Here is a 17,635-nt window from a genome sequence, read left to right on the forward strand (position 1 = left end):
GGGTTAAACATGATTAGATAAACATGATTTGTAAGTAGATAATATCTGTAAATCATCAAACTGTGGTTTTGTTTTTCCTGGGCAAATTAAATGTTGACGTCAAAATGCCCCGACAAGAACAGCATTTACATTTAACACAAACAACTCCCAGAAAGATCTACCGCCCACTACTGTGCTATGAAAATTTGCTTTGGATTGGACACTACAATGTCAGTGGCTACATAAATGATAGACTAGCTATATTGAGATTTTGCCATCAACAAGGAACTCATGTATGGTATGTGCGTTTGGACACAGGTATACATTACATACAGTCTACATTATAGCTGTATTAGGATAATGCATTGTGTGAAAGATGCACACATGTAATAGAAAACAGATTGATTATTTTAACTAAATATTGTTATTGTTTTAAAAAAGTCACAAACATGTGGTCTATTCTACATTTTTCACTTGAATAGCTTTCCATCCAAATGTTCAGTTTCCTTTTATGATATCCATTTCTTTTGTTCTTTGACATTATCCAAACTTATAACGATGATTCCTCTAATTTTCACACTACCTCCGACTCTAATACAGCATTCTGTATTTAATGTACAACTTTACAAAAATCAGTGCAATCACTCTATTCATCCTTCACTACATCCAACAACTCTCTGGACACATCTTTCCTCCGCACACTACATCCACCAACCCCATTTTCACATTCCCTTTCTTCCTTCGCTACATCCTCTAACCCCCTTTTCATATTCCCTTTCTTCCTTTGCTACATCCTCCAACCCCTTTCACATTCCTTCCTTCACTGCATCCTCAAATCATCTTCATGTCCTTACGTCACTCTATGCTCTAACCCTTTGAACACATTTTCCATCCTTCAACCTTCTAAACAGTCTCTTTCCCTCAATGCATGCTTCAACCCCCTGTCCACATTCTATCCTTCCTTCACTCAACCTCCAGCCCCCTTTTCACATTCCCTTTCTTTCCTTCATCACATCCTCCAATCCCCTTCTCACATATCCTTTCCTTCCTTCATTACATCCTCCAACCCCATTTCACATTTTGTTTCCTTCCTTCACTACATCCTCCAACCCCCTTTTCACATTTCCTTTCCTTCCTTTACTACATCCTCCAACCCACTTTTCACATTTCCTTTCCTTCCTTTACTACATCCTCCAAACCCCTTTTCACTGTCCCTTTACTTCCTTCACTATATCCTCCAACCCCCTTTTCACAGTCCCTTTCCTTTACTACATCCTCCAACCCACTTTTCACATGCCCTTTCCTTCCTTCACTACACCCTACAACCAACCCTCTCACACTTTGTCCTTCCTTCACTATTCCCCAACCCTCAGATTACATTTGCTGTTCTTCCTTCACTGTATTCGTCAACCCTTTTACAAATCGATTCTCCTCTTTTTTGCTTTGACGGTATCAACAATTTAATCAATGTTAATTAATGAAGACAATTTCCTCTCAACAGGCAGGGTGCATAATGAGGACAATCTGTTTTCTGTCATCCTTGATCTTAACCTTGTTTTAACATGCTTCAATGTACTAAAAGTGCATTTACATGATACCGATGTAACTGCAAATGTTCGGGCCACTCTATGCATGTTACATACATTTGGAAATGGTGCTTCTAGACCTTTTAATATTTCTAGAGAGACCAAAACATCTAGGGTACTTCTAGGTTCCTTTTGTAAATTCTGCAAAATCACATGCTTAGCCTGTGTCAGTTCCACCTCACTTGGCAGAAAATCGAACACAGACTTGTATGTGTTGAGCAAAGGCTGAAATGTAGTGACTTCAAGAAATTTGAAACTGGCAGGGGAACATGCTTCCACAGCCCCAAACAATTCACAATTTAAACTAGAAAAACTCCTTTCTAGTTCATAAAGAATAATTTGACAAGTTCAAGAAATAGGGTTTCTACTAATGCAGAAAGGCTTACATTCTGTTTCACAACTCTTGAACTTCCCAAAGTATACATAATAAGTGAGTCTTGAAGCTTTTTAGGAACAGTGCCATAACAGCGAGGATGTTCATCTACATGTAGTTCTGAGATGCTTATAGTTGCAGCCATGTCCTTGGCTGCAGTAATGATATCAGCACTATTAGATTTACAGTTCTGCAGATCTGATTTGACTGCATCAACAAGTGCAACACAGCGAGACAGGTCAAGATCTTTTGCCTGTAGCTGATCAGACAGACATCTTGTTATACAAAAAATCTTTCTGCATACTACTAATGCACTAACAATATGTAAGCTGGTTACTTGAACTAACAACCCTCTAGCAGTTACACCCTGTATCTTATTTTCACCCTCAGCAATGTAATCCAGAGTAGATATAATAGGTGTTAGCTTGTCATGAACTGCTAGAATACTGTCATACCTACAGGCGCATCGTGTATCACACAATCGCTTCAATTCAATTGTTTGCTTTGTTGGGTTTAGTCTCCTTTGGTTCTCAAGGAAAAGGACATGAACAGGCATTTGTGACATGAAAACATATAAGCTCTCGAGAACAGCAAACAAATCATGTAATGTGCTAATTGTTTTGCAGCATTCCATTAATACCAAATTAAGGCAATGTACACAGCAATGAATATAAAGGGCTGTAGGGTACTTTTTGTGCAGTAATGCCTGTACACCAGAACATTTGCCACTCATGACACTTGCACCATCGTAACATTGGCAGATACACTTGTGCATATTTAGACCCATCTTATTTACAATTACGTTTTCAATGCAAGTCGCCAGATGTTTGGTATCCAGATTGGTAGCTTCGGTGAACCCTACAAATCCATCAAAGTTCACCACATGCATTTATGTACCGAAGCACAAAGCTAACTTGCTCATTTTTGCTTTCATCTTTTGTCTCATCAACAATTAATGAAAAGCAAGTGGCGGCCTGTATCTGTTGTCTTATTCTATTAATTACATCATCAGCCATTATATTTAACAACTCGTTCTGAACATCTGGTGATTTGTATTTAGCATTTTTTGGTTGCTGTGACACAATTGATCTAAAGTCTGAATTTAAGTCTTGTGCAAAAGAATGCAATGCCAAAAAATTGCCCATATTCACATTAGATGCATTACTGTTCCCTTCAAGATCATCACTGACTTCATTAGGTTTACTTAAACTTTCAAGGTACCCTCGGAGGGGAAGATCCTGCTGTGCACAGAGTAAAAGGATTTTGCAGACCACCTTCAAATAGATGCGATTCTTTTCCTTGACTTGGGCAGACACCTGACAACAAATTAAAAAAGAAAAATCATTCAATACTGAGACTATGCTCTGCCCGAGGCATTGAACCTGCTAATGATAGATACATTGGTTTGGTGCAGTACAGAAACATAAATGTTTTCAAGATCAGGATACAGACACTTATTTCATTTCATGTAAATGACTGATATAGATTCTAGAGTCATTTTACTAGGCTGGTACTCTGGGGACAATAAAAACATATATCGTAAAACTGAATTAACTTTTTTAATTGAATGTGATCTGCATTTAGGTAAATAATATTTCTCAGGCAGAAATTAACTGCTTTTGCAGAAAGAAAGTAGGAAACTGCTACTACTCAAGGTAAAACAAGCCCTGTGTAAAATAATTCACCAATAAATTATTAAATACCACAACTGTGGATGGTAGTTAATAAATGTGCAAAGGGAGAGACATACATTTTTTTGTTTGGAGAGACAGTTTTAAGGGATTTTCTGAAGGGCCTTCTGCATGCACTGAGGTTCAGAGCAGGATTCCCAGATGGACGAGGGGAACAGCCTCCCAATGGGATGAAAAATGATTTGTGCTGGGTGGGGGGAGGTTAGGTTGTAACAACTGTTAGATACCATTACCCCTTATTTGCCCCTGGCATTGCATAGGGGTATAGCTCAGGAGAGTTCTCATAACAATTGGTACAGCCCTTTGATTACAACATTCTGGTGTCAGAGAAGTACATTGTTTCTTATGGTTATTGAAGTACAGATTAAAGAATAAAGCAAGTATACAAAAAAGTGCCTACTTTATCTATGAGGTCATCAAACCCCATCCTGTTTGTGTGGTTGTCGTGGTAGTCTTTACACCGGGTCATTGAATATATGTGTGCTGAACTGTTGGCATGTCTGCGAAATCCACCACTGGAACCACTTGTATGTTTCCAGTCACAGTACCCACCTAGCAGAGGTTGGAATATGATAAAATATCAAAAGACATTATTCACTTCTGTCCACCCAATCTGGGTTTCTATTGTCAGTGCACTGCATGGTGCCGCAGTCTACGGTCTGTAGATTGTATGACAATTCGATATGCATCACAGCATTACTTATGGACCATAGATAAAGCAATGATAATGATGAATAGCAAATTGTAAAATTAAATTGGATTCACTATGTTTTCTTTGAAGTCATCCCACTCTTGAATTATAATATTATTTACAGCACAGCGACTGCATGTACTCTACATCTTCAATTCCTTCTTAATGACTGGTGACTTAATTGTAAACATTCAGCTTACAAAGAAATTGAATGCACATTACTAGAAACCTAAAACCTCTTAACTTTAGCCTTTAAAAGCCAAGTGTAGACCGCTCACCAGCCCGCCATCTCAGACAGTGAGTAAGGATAATTTCTCCATGAATTTTAGTAAATTTTGCCCATCCAATAAAGGTTGCAATAACTCACAAAGCAGAACGTAGGCATAGTTTCTTATCACAGTAACTATTCTGATGGGTTAACTAACTGTCATAAGATGTAAACAAACTCACTAGCATTAATAAAAGGGGATTTGCCTGTTGTATCAGCAAAACTGTTACTGCCAAAATGACTGCAGGAAAAGCAGTAAGCAGAGTCGATTTTCTTAGAGTACTCCAACCATTTAGTATTGGAGTACCATGCTTCTTGGAAGGACCTGGATTTTCCACCTATCACCGAGATTGGAAACTTTATCCGTGGTTGAAATGGTTGCTCAAATATGGATCCCAAATCATCAGGAAACTGTCTAACTACTGCTGCACTTCCAATCTCACATGGACTTCTAATAATGTCACAGTCTACATCTGATGGAACTGGTGACCATCCATCCAGTTCTGTACTGCAGATAGGTCTATCGGGTCGATTGGAACTGTGATGATCATCACTAGAAACAGACGTATGCAGATCTCCAGCTTCGTTGACGGTAACTGAACTACAGCTTGGTCTAGTTAAGAAATCAGTGAGCTTCCTCTGTCGCTTCATGTCTGAAACCTAATCACTAACAGATTAACACAAAATATAATTAATGACATAATTGCGATGTATAGTAAATGAAATAGCAACAGATAGTGATAGTATAAAGTCACAGTAAAAGCATGTCATTCCATTGTAAACACACATTATATTGCACTATAAAAATATACAACAAATAAATATAGTGTGAATCATTCTCTTAAAGGCATGGTCTAGTAAAAATGTTTATTGTCCCTACGGGTCGGCCATGTTTTTTTAAGCCTAAGTGGCTCGATTTTAGAAAACTTTCCTATGGACCTTACCCGAGTTTTCGTCCATTAAACGCAAGCGAAAACAAGCACCAGGGAGCTGCCATTTTCTGATAATCCTATCTTTTCCCCGATCGCCCTGGCTGACCCGCTTTTGCGGCACTAAATCAATTCCCCCGCCCCTGAGCCTGTCATCAGCAGACGCGTACCGCCCATTTCACAACGCCAAAGCACGTCTCGTGTCAACATTCGCTGCGCTTCAGCTAATGACGTATCGCCATGGAAATGGCAGGACGCCTCTCTCCTCAATAAGTATAAACAGACCGTTTCACAACACACAGCAGCCGATTTTCGATTCCATTCCTCTCTCTGTGTTACTTTGAGTATTCTGTGACTCGTTTCTGTGCTCTGGTCAGCTACCTTCGCCGCTTGTAGCCCGTGCGAACAGATACCAGTACCACCGCTATAAATTATTTTAGTTTGTTTAACACACAATGGCTACAATAATGCCCTACATGTACGAGCCCGAGTATACCGAGGAGGAACTACTGGAAAGGGAAGCACACGAAAATGATGGGGATTCGGACGGCAGTTGGCAGGACGAATCAACAGATGAAGAGCCTGGGCCTAGTCGCATGGACGGCGTCTCCACCTGGTGCACGTGCAATCGGTGCGAGCTAATGCCAACTGAGGACGAGAACTGCTGCTGCCGAGAAAACTCGGGATGCCTGGCCTACATTTCGGAGGCAAGCCACGACCGCAATGCATCACCGAGCTGCCAGACTTCAGGGCAGCCTGCCTCACACGGGCCGTGTTGAGAATAATGATGGTGCTTATGCACGAACTTCGAGCAACTGTTCGTCCTCGTAATCCGAGTAACGAGTAAGTATACTCTGCTTGTCATGCCACTCCTATTTCATGGTCTTCTACTATATCCAAAATTACATCTACATATCATTGTAACGCATGTTAGTCGTTGAATAGTGTGCATTGTCTAGATAGCATTTGTCTGTGTAAAATGCCATTAGTTACAAGAATTGTCATTGACAACAAACGTTTATTAAACTTATCTTGGTCATTTAAAAACAGTTTGTTTCATTCCTTTTCACAGGTGGTACAGGCTGGCGGCCTATCGTTCCTTTACATGGTGGCTTCACGGGAGGCTTGGACACCGCGTTCGAAGAGTGATACCCGCCTGTGCCGTTCGTGCCATTAGAGAAACGTTCCCGAGTGACAGCGGTCAGTACAGGGGATTTTCTCTCGCTGTGCTGCAACCTGACCTGTATAATGTTTAAAGTCTTGTATTTTTGTGTCATGAAAATAAGATACAAAATAAAACACCACATATATTTTAACAACGGTTGTCTCGATTTTTTAAATGAATCAAGTGTGTCTCCATTCAAGGATGGACGTCAGACATCTGTGCTCCGAATGGGTGAAGGTCTGGTTGCTGTGAAGCAGGGTGGTCACTATCTATCTAAGCTAACATAACATATTCTCGATAATGCATGCACTAAAACACACTTGTTCAAAGTCTTTCAGTAGGTTATGTCTCTATAAAAGTCACACATATATCTATACTAACATTTACCAGTGGATTATACAGTCTTGACCACTATAATACACCGGTTGAAGTGTGGGTCTGTGCTCACAAGAATCTCCAGTATGTGGCATTTGTTATTGATAAGCAACGATATACTATCATTGATATAAAGGCGATATACTGTATATTGATATAAAGGCGGTTCGCGCCGGTGGATGAGCGCTGGCATGGGGGGCTGTCAGGGGCGCGAAAGGCCAAGGTGCCAAACTGCATGTACACTTCAAAAGGTAGACCACGCCAAGGGGCCATTGTTCACATGGTCTCCTCAGACCCCGTGTCTCCAGGCAGGCCTCCGCTGAGGCAGGCCGCCCCCCTGCAATACACATAATTGTGTCTCCATTCAGCAGTCTTCCTGTGCCTTATATGCACGCCCCAGGCCCATCAATCCCGCCCCCCTCTATCAAAGGCGGTTCACACCCGGGGATGAGCGCTGGCATGGGGGGCTGTCAGGGGCGCGAAAGGCCAAGGTGCCAAACTGCATGTACACTTCAAAAGGTAGACCACGCCAAGGGGCCATTGTTCACATGGTCTCCTCAGACCCGTGTCTCCAGGCAGGCCTCCGCTGAGGCAGGCCGCCCCCCTGAAATACAGATAAGTGTGTCTCCATTCTGCAGTCTTCCTGTGCCTCATCTGCACACCCCAGGCCCATCCATCCCACCCCCCTCTATCAAAGGCGGTTCACACCCGGGGATGAGCGCTGGCATGGGGGGCTGTCAGGGGCGCGAAATGCCAAGGTGCCAAACTGCATGTACACTTCAAAAGGTGTCCCACACCAAGGGGCCATCGGTCACATGGCCTCCTCAGACCCCGTGTCTCCCCTTCAAGCAGGCCGCCCCCCTAATACCACGACATACATACGTCATTCATTCACAAACACACCCCAGTTTCTAATACTTTAAAAACCACTCGATATGTCTCATGAGAACATCTTTGTGCTTTGCAAGTCAACTCCTGAACGTGCTACCTGGGAACCACTGAGATCTATGCTAATCTGCTCGTCGTCGTGCTATCCGTGAACTTCTGTGACCGCTTCGAGCATACCCATCAGTGCGCTACCTGTGGCCATCCACCTATTCTCCCGCAAAATACTGCTCTGCTTGCTGAATCCAACTGTTTGTTGGTCAAGGTAAGGCCATGTATCCTGGTCATATTTCGCAGATTTTTAAATTTCTATCTATTTTCGAGTAGAGTACACAATAGTGCTATGTTCATTGGTCTCATTGCTATTGACTTGAGTTTCCATTGCTATGCTATCAATAGATCTATTTATTTTCATCTGTGTCTATTGTCATTGAATTGCATCCTTAGGGGGTCCAGTCTATAATGTAAGCATGTTTCCTTCTCGTGCAAGACAGAATATCCAAGGGACGAGTCACATGTTCAGATTTCAGTCACATCAATTATACATTTCTGCAATTTATGCAAATACTAAGCAGCACATAATGAACTGGTATAGTTCCTGCGACCAAAACAAACCTTGCATTGATCATTGTATGATTCATTTACTTTTGTATCAAATCTTTACTCTTGAAGATTGTATAATAATGTCGATATTTACTTTTCAGATTTATCAACAATGCCTGCCTGTTCGATTAGCGGTTGCCCTTCGAAGACCCATTCGAAATCTGAAGGAACTACAATGCATGTATTCCCGAAAACTGTTGATCGAATAAGAGAATGGGTCAGACACTGCGGATATCCACTGGATGAGCTGGAAAGTAGAGTCCAACAAGTCTTAGAGGACAAGAGGGGTGATCGATACCGCATCTGCAACAGGCACTTTTCCTTGGACATGTACACAACTTCTTGGGTAACAAAGAAGAAGAAATGGCGAATGACACGGAAATTGCGCGAAAACGCTATTCCCACTCTATTCGTCCACATTCCGCCACCGGTGAGTCAAGTGTCCGGATTTAGCTTTCGGCCTTGCGGTAGTGTGTAGCCGAATGGATTAATTGATATTGTAGGTGTTCTATCCCTTGTAATAATTTCGATATTGATATGAGTGTATATTTTTTTGAATAATGACATTTAGCAATATATTCTTTTTCGATTTCATAACCCACAAACGCAATGTATATATATATGGGGACAGGGAACTGTGCTGTATTGAGCATTTTTCAAGTATTCTGTCGGCTTACATGGCTATTTTTAATATTGGCATTTCATTATCAATCATTAATTGACCTTTACAACTTCTTGACTATCCCTTGAATCTGAAGCAAGAACATTCTACATCCTTGACGTGGTCGCAGTTATCAACCACTTCTAGCGCGTATCAGGTAATCTTACTAGGCTAATCCGCTACATACTTGTTTTATGCATGTCAAGTAATAGTTTTATTCTATCGTGTAATTATTTTACCGAATGTTTGGTTACTGCTTTCCTATTGATATACACCTTAGTTATCGTCTGGTGTTTGTTTTCAGTTATAATTAGTGTTATCCATACTAATGCAAGTACTGTCTTTCAGGGAGATGCTGAAGCGTCCGCCACATCTACAACATTTCTAGATGTTTTTCAACATCAGGAGGTATGGATACTGACAGCTCCATCGAGCATCATAATCAGAGCTGGAATTCTTGTCGTTTGATTGTTCTACACAATGTTTCATTCGTGGTTAGCCGTTGATATGTACCTGTGCTGTCGACCCCAGGTGTGTGTTATGTTTTCACAATTGTAATCCTCACTAATGCAAGTACTATGTTTCAGGCAGTTAATGGAGCGTCAACCCCTGCACTTGATGCAGAGCCTGACATTCAAGTATACGAATCGGCGCAACAGCTTTCGGAAGTGCGCACTAAATTTGCAACATCCATAGATATTCTTCAGCAGCACGAGGTACGGATAATGACAGCTCCATCATGCGTGATCATATAACGTGATTGCATTTGCTATACTTTCTTCCCTATTAACGCAAGTGCTGTGTTTCAGGGAGACGACGAAGCTTCCACCACAATCACAACATCTCATTTAGATGATGCAGATGTAAAGGAATCGTTGAAATAAGTCGATGAAATGCGATCATATTTGGATTTTCCTTGATTCTTTTGGACAATGCATCTTTCGCGGTTATCTCTTTATATATACCTGTGCGTTCGACCCCAAGTGTGTGTTATGTTTCCAATATTGAAAACCATACTTATCCAAGTACTGTGTTTCAGGGAGACGACTGAGCTTCCACCACAATCACAACATCTCATTTAGATAATGCAGATGTAAAGGAATCGTTGAAATAAGTCGATGAAATGTGATCATATTTGGATTTTCCTTGATTCTTTTGGACAATGCATCTTTTGCGGTTATCTCTTTATATGTACCTGTGCATTCGACCCCAAGTGTGTGTTATGTTTCCAATATTGAAAACCATACTAATCCAAGTACTGTGTTTCAGGGAGACGACGGAGCTTCCACCACAATCACAACATCTCATTTAGATGATGCAGATGTAAAGGAATCGTTGAAATAAGTCGATGAAATGTGATCATATTTGGATTTTCCTTGATTCTTTTGGACAATGCATCATTCGCGGTTATCTCTTTATATGTACCTGTGCCGTCGACCCCAAGTGTGTGTTGTGTTTCCAATATTGAAAAGCATACTAATGCAAGTACTGTGTTTCAGGGAGATGCGGATGCCTCCTCTCCAATACAACCATTCATGGCAGTCCATGCAGAGCCAGAGGTATGGATACTGACAGTTCCATCGAAATAGATCATCACTGGTCGAATACTTGTCGTTTGATTGTTGCACACAATGTTTAAATCGTATTTGGCTATTGAGATGTACCTGTGTGTTCGTCCTCACGTGTGTTTTATGCTAACAATATTTTGATACATAGTAATGAAAGTACTATGTTTCAGGGAGACGATGGAGCCTCATTCCGTGATGTCTATGCGGATACAGAAAATATAGTCGTTGCAGCGCAAGAGGAAGGGAGGACATGCGGAAACGAATCGGAGCTACAGCGTTCAGATGTTGAAGGTCGAGTCAAAAAAGTTGCAAAGAAAAAAAAACAAAAAAAGGTTAGTTACAAACAGTTCATAACTTTAAAAAAATGTTTGTGCTGGGGACTATTTTATGTTTTTTTCCAGTCAATTCTACTACACTCCATCTTGTGTTTAAACTGAACATCCCTTTTCCAATCTCTCCTCCAATTACCCGTGGGTGTCAGAACTATACATACACAGACAGTGAAGCGAATGAGAGATGTGGCTTGCCAGACCGTGTACACTATGGAGGAACTATTAATTGAGGCGAGGAACTATTAATTAATTGAGGCGAGTGGTTCAGGCTCGAGATGCTCATGTCCAATGGCCAGAATATGAATTAATTGTGTTTGGAGACTACAACAAAGTTGCATTGGACCATAGCTACAGTGCGACCGCACCACCACAAGAAGATGTTATTGAATGTATTGAAGATAGCTCTGAAGTAGTTGCAGATCAATTTACACAATCTACACCCGCCAAAAATTTGCCACCAAAAAACATGTCGACATTGTTGTGTTCTCCCATCAATGTTGAAGTAATAGATGTTGAAATGACAGAGAATGAACCAGCCGCAGCATCCATAGATGCATCAGAACTTAATATCAGCGATATTACTTTCCAATGTGTTGAAATCTCCACAACGTCAAAGGCCGAAACAACGTTGACGCAGGATGACAGTCTAATGAAAGAGAGCAAATACATTGTATTCGACAGTTGTTTGATGGAAATTATAAGTATGCTGAAATGTGTGCATTCCATTAGAGGGAAAGTATGTGGGAAGCCATTGATTAATGTGACTCGTCAAATAAAAGGCAGTAACGTCAAAATAAATGCCGTCTGTAGATTAAATCATAGGTTCTCATGGCCTGCACAACCGAGGCTGGGGAAACTGCCAGCAGGCAATCTACTGTGTGCAGCTGCATCACTTTTTAGTGGCTCCAGTTTTAGAAAGTTAGAGGCTTTCTTTCAGTTTGTGGGACTCCATTTCATTTCTAAAGCGCTGTACTACACATACCAACGTGATTATCTGTTTCCGGCCATTAGCGATGCTTGGAAAATTGAACAATTGTCTCTAGCAAGTACATTCGAAGGCAAACGATTCAGGCTAGCCGGCGATGGACAGTGCGACAGCCCTGGATTTTCTGCCAAGTACTGCACCTACCACTTTCAGGACATGGATAGTAAGAAAATGTTGAGTTCGGTGGTCGTGCAGGTAACACAATGTACATCCTCAGTGGCCATGGAGAAACTAGGTTTTATAAAATCAGTGGAATATCTACAAGCGAGGGGAATGCACATCGACCTCATAGCCATGGATAGACACGTTTCAATTGCCAAGACAATGAGAGAGCAGTTCCCACATATTAAACATCAATTTGACGTATGGCATCTTGCTAAATCAATCAATAAGAAAATCTCGGCTGCAGGGAAAAAAAAAGGTTTTGAAAGTATTTTGCAGTGGTCACATTCTATCACCAACCATCTTTGGTGGAGCTCAAAAACTTGTGAGGGGTCAGTGGAAATACTACTTGAAAAATGGCGGTCACTGATGCACCACTGTACCAACGTTCACCGCTGGACAGCAAATGAACATTTCCACCAATGTGAACATGGCCCTTTGTCCCCCCCAGAGGAGGCACGGAAGAAGAAGTGGTTGATTCCATCTTCACCGACACACAAAGCCATTGAGAAGATTGTTTTCGACAAAACTCTATCAAGAGATTTGAGAGGACTGACAGAATTCTGTCACACAGGAGATTTGGAGGTGTTCCACAATATGTGCCTAAAGTACAGGCCAAAGCGCTTGCATTTTAGCTTTCGGGGCATGAAACATCGCACTCTACTAGCGGTCTTGGCCCATAACAGCAATGTCGGACGTGAACAATCTAGGACTAGGGGTAAAGTAAGGATGCCTCGCTACACTAAGGTGTTTTCAAAACGAAGTAAGCAATGGGTGATCAAACCAGTCTATGATGAAATACAGTTCGACTTTGTGAAAGGCCTTATTGTTGCTGTGTTAGAGAAGCACAGATATGGAATTTTGGACGTTTCTGTGCAGAGCAGTGATCCATTGCCACCGAACATTGCGACTGTGCCATGCCCACCCGAAGCACAGCTGATTGTGAAGTACAAATCCCGGTTTAAATAATTGCAATACGATTGTCTTTTTGTAAATAAATGTTATTGTACAGTGTACCTGTAAACCTAACCCCTACATTCACCATCATGGGTGGCGAACAAGCTGGGTGTCATCTTTGAATTCTCTCTATTCACCTCACATATGTGTATGTATATATTTTTCTCATGTCTCATCTCAAATGTAAATGCTGCGCACTGTTAACGGAGGGGAGGCTTGCATATTGCAAATAATAAAACAAACAAACAAACAATAAATCTCACTTTTAATCAACTCCTGTGGTACTTTTTACTTTCCCTGACCTTCCGCCAAAAATTAAATGTCTCAATTTGGGCTGCAAAGCTCGCAGACAACGGGGACAAAATTGGGGCACTTAGAACACGCCAGCCAAGCGGGCCGTGGCATTTGGGAGAGAAGCCAGTTCGCATTTGCACATTGAGGCGCACTACATAGACGGATTCTAAACTTCAAGTTCTCACAGATGCCTATACTACGTGATGTTGCAAATAAAGAATGCGAAGGACAGCGCCCAGATGAGGCCCACAAGTCGCACTGGAAGTATAAGGGTCTATTGTTTTTTTGACCTTGAGACAGGGACCATGGCGAAAGAACTACATTTGAAGGGAGTGCGCAATAACGTAAGAGACGATAAGGCGGAAAATTCAGAAACTAGACCGAGTTTCATTTTAGTTCAGTATACGAAAAATCGTTGTCAAGAGCACGGTCCGTTTTACAGACAGCATTACGATGAGACACAATGGAAATTTCAAATATAATGTAAGTAAATCTTTACACGCTTTTATACCGAAATGAAGATTTAATGAATGGATGCATGAATAAATGAATGAATGAAGAGCTAGGAAAAGAAAGTAAAACTGTTTGTAGTGGGCACATGGGCATGCAGGTCCACTGGTCTCACCGATCTCGGTCCTTGGCCCAGCCACTTTTCCCTGCACTGCCTACTTGCACTACGGGACTGTCTCTGTATCCTTCAGCCCCTTCTCCCGGCATTTACCTTGCACTTGCCACCAGCAGGCCCTATTATTTAATTTGTATTCAACTAACCATGTACAGCCCTTCCCCATGCGCGATCAGAAAGACACCTGGCCTAGTATGATCGTTGTCTGTCTGCCCTTGTTCCCCACCTGCCTCGTCACGCCTAGAAACACTTGAGTATAGGCGCGTTACAAATGCCATATCATATATCATATCATTCCTCATGCATGTAGACTGTCGTTTATCATTGTGTGTTGGCCTCGATTTATCTCGTTACTTTTCGCTTTGATTTTAGAGACGAACATACTCCATTGAACTATCCTTGCAAGCAAATAGTTTCTGATCGGCCGTAATAAATAAAATGAGTAATATTAATGAAGTTCGGTAGCGAGACTAATTATCATTTTTTTGTTTTCATAACAGGTATTTGATCCCTTTCTGCCACTGCCATCTGTTTGAGACACCGGCGGATGGATTCTTCAGCAGACACCTGCAGCTTTGTGTCAACAACTGGAGCACGATAACCATATTATGGGACGATCGCCAAGGGCCCACATGCCCTTACGCTCTACTAGTGGCTAGAAGCAACATATCACCCTTTAGGCTGGACTAGTGCCTAGTTGATGGAACAGCCTTGCGGGTCACCGTGCTTCCAAAGTGATTCTTTTTACGAAAATGAACACCCTGAGTACCATAAAGGAACAGCGCGTGACTCAAGATGAAACGGAACAGTTATTGTGGATACAGATAAAAGAAAATAAATGGCTTCCGGAGTTCATATGTCAATTGCTGAATATTCTCTAAACATTTAATGTCAAATAAATGTACTTTACCAAATGTACCGTGTTGCTGTTTCATTTTAAAGTACAGTTTCATATTCCGAATTGTGGCGCGCTGTGTTGTGAGTTGATCTGTGTTGGTTTCCGGGTTCTGTGTGGAGTCGCGCAGAAGACGACTGGGCGCGTTTGCCTACGCAGCACAGTAATGTCACGGGGAGAGGCGGGGAATATGAATGTTTTGATAATGTCAGGCTCAGGGGCGGGGGAATTGATTTAGTGCCGCAAAAGCAGGTCAGCCAGGGCGATAGGGGAAAAGATAGGATTATCAGAAAATGGCGGCTCCCTGGTGCTTGTTTTCGCGTGCGTTTAATGGACAAAAACTCGGGTAAGGTCCATAGGAAAGTTTTCTAAAATCGAGCCACTTAGGCTTAAAAAAACACCGCCGACCCGTAGGGACAATAAAAATGTTTACTAGACCATGCCTTTAAGTGGTGCCAGGCCTATAATTTCCAGTGCCAATATATTGCCCACAATTAGTGAGAGCTAATGTAGCGGATTTCAAATCTGTTCATTTGTATGATCCCAACCAAAATGTTCTGATTATATGCCAAGTACCAATTAGTTTACATTGGTGCTATTTGTTGTCCTCTTCTTTCTAACAGGTCCCCTCATGAGTAATTTGAAGGCTGGCTTAAGATGCATTGATGCTCCTGGTGGACACCAATTCCCCCAGTTTTCTTCCCGGGGCAGCTGTGTGGTTCATAGATAACAATGGAGATGCTTCCTAATGAAAACTGCAATGGGTTATTTCTCTGGGATTATCGTTGAGGGTGCCTAACATGAATCCCGCCTTGAATGTCTTTATCCCCCCCAAACCTACTCCTTACCCCACATTAAAGAATAATGTAAAACATGTTGTGGATAAGCGAACACCATGAGGTCTGTCGTTTTCCAGCAAAATCACATTTAAAGTGACACAATGAGCCCTCATTACAACGAGTGCGGACCCGTAATGAACGGTGCTGTTAAGGGACTGGCACCGTTCATTACGGGCCGCCTCATTACGAGGTCTGCAGCGGGTCCCGCTCTGGAACGCCTGGTCAGACCAGGCATCCTTAGCGGGATCCGCTAGCAGACCAGGATGCTAACAACGGGCCTGACATTAACAGGCCCGTTGTTAGCATCTTCCCCATTCCCATTGAGCCCTATGGGGGCTCAGATGGAATGGGGATGTACCGGGGGTTTACCGGGCCCTCCAAGGTCGGCATGGCCCAGTAAGTCCCCTTTTGCCAGACCCGGACCCGCTACCTGGTATGGGGGTAGCCACGACGCTAAAAGCGGCATGGCTTCCTCCATACTCGTAATGCAGCCCAATCTCTTTACTGAGGTCTACCTCTGCCAATGACAGAGCTTTGACCTCCTATGAACTCATACTTTTGCAGATCTCACAGACCAAAAGTGTGTATATAAAGCTGTGCTGTCACATCTCTGAAAAAAAAATTAAGTCAAGGCTCTAGTCCTAAAAATGGAGGAACTCTGAGGCACGCATTGGGACATGATGTCACAGGAAATGAACAAATCCTAAAATTGAATTAGATATGCTCAATTATATTCAACTTAAATTGCATAGATCAAATACACATTTGCCAAGAAAAACTGATTTCTTATTACTCTGCTGAATAACTATGAAAGGAATGCACTTTTAAAATCTAATAAATTTCCCCAAATCACGTTCTGTATTGCAGGATGGCAATATAAAACATTTTAGGGGCCAGTGCTGAGCTATTCATGTGGTCTTGTGACAAAGGGTCTCACCTCCCAAATGCAGAACCAGTGTTCAAAAGCAAGTACAGGATTAAACAATAAATATACACAATAGGGACAGCATCCGCCCTTTCAAAAAAGTGGGTAGGCGCCTTCCACCCACATGGTCCCTCGACTTGTGCCCTGATTTAAATGCTTTGGGGTCAGGCACATAGGTTATTGGTGGGGCTGGGATGAAAATATGCTAATTTCTTAAAATAAAACACACTCTGATATACACTTGTTTACAATTGGGTTAATTGTGTGCCCCATTACTAAATATATCAGTGATCATTCAATAGTATCTACAAAGTCACTACTAGTGAACACACATTCCCAGAACAGTTTTGCCCAAGATCACAAGGCACTCCAGTGCAATCAATCCCATCACTTTTGAATACCTATCAAAGCAGGGAAGGAATTGGGCCGGAAAGAGGCAGAGATGCGCTCCGGCAAAAACTGTGTTGCCTGACGCCATTCCTTGGAGACCCGTGGCCCATGCCCTTCCAAACTTGAGGAAGCTCTCTGCCCCCAACTCCCTGAGTCTCCTGAACGCTGCGTTTTTGAAGTGTCAATGCGTGCAGCGAACCATATGTAATGCATTAACAACCTACATCTGAAAGTTGCCCATTGCTTACCAGAATAGTCCACGCTCAATCAATGAAATGGTCCAAAGCTGTATACATGTCTCGCACTTTGCACACATTTCACTGTCATGTTGAATATTTGGACAGAACAAATAAACATTACACAAAGTGTGCATTGCATGCTCAGAAGGAATGCACATTTAAATTCATATCAGACGTTTGATAAGTTGGCAGCCATTCTTATGTTCCCAAAATACACT

This window comes from Ambystoma mexicanum, chromosome 7q, assembly GCF_040938575.1.
Source record: "Ambystoma mexicanum isolate Mex_15411 chromosome 7q, UKY_AmexF1_1, whole genome shotgun sequence".
Taxonomy (NCBI): Eukaryota; Metazoa; Chordata; class Amphibia; order Caudata; family Ambystomatidae; genus Ambystoma; species Ambystoma mexicanum.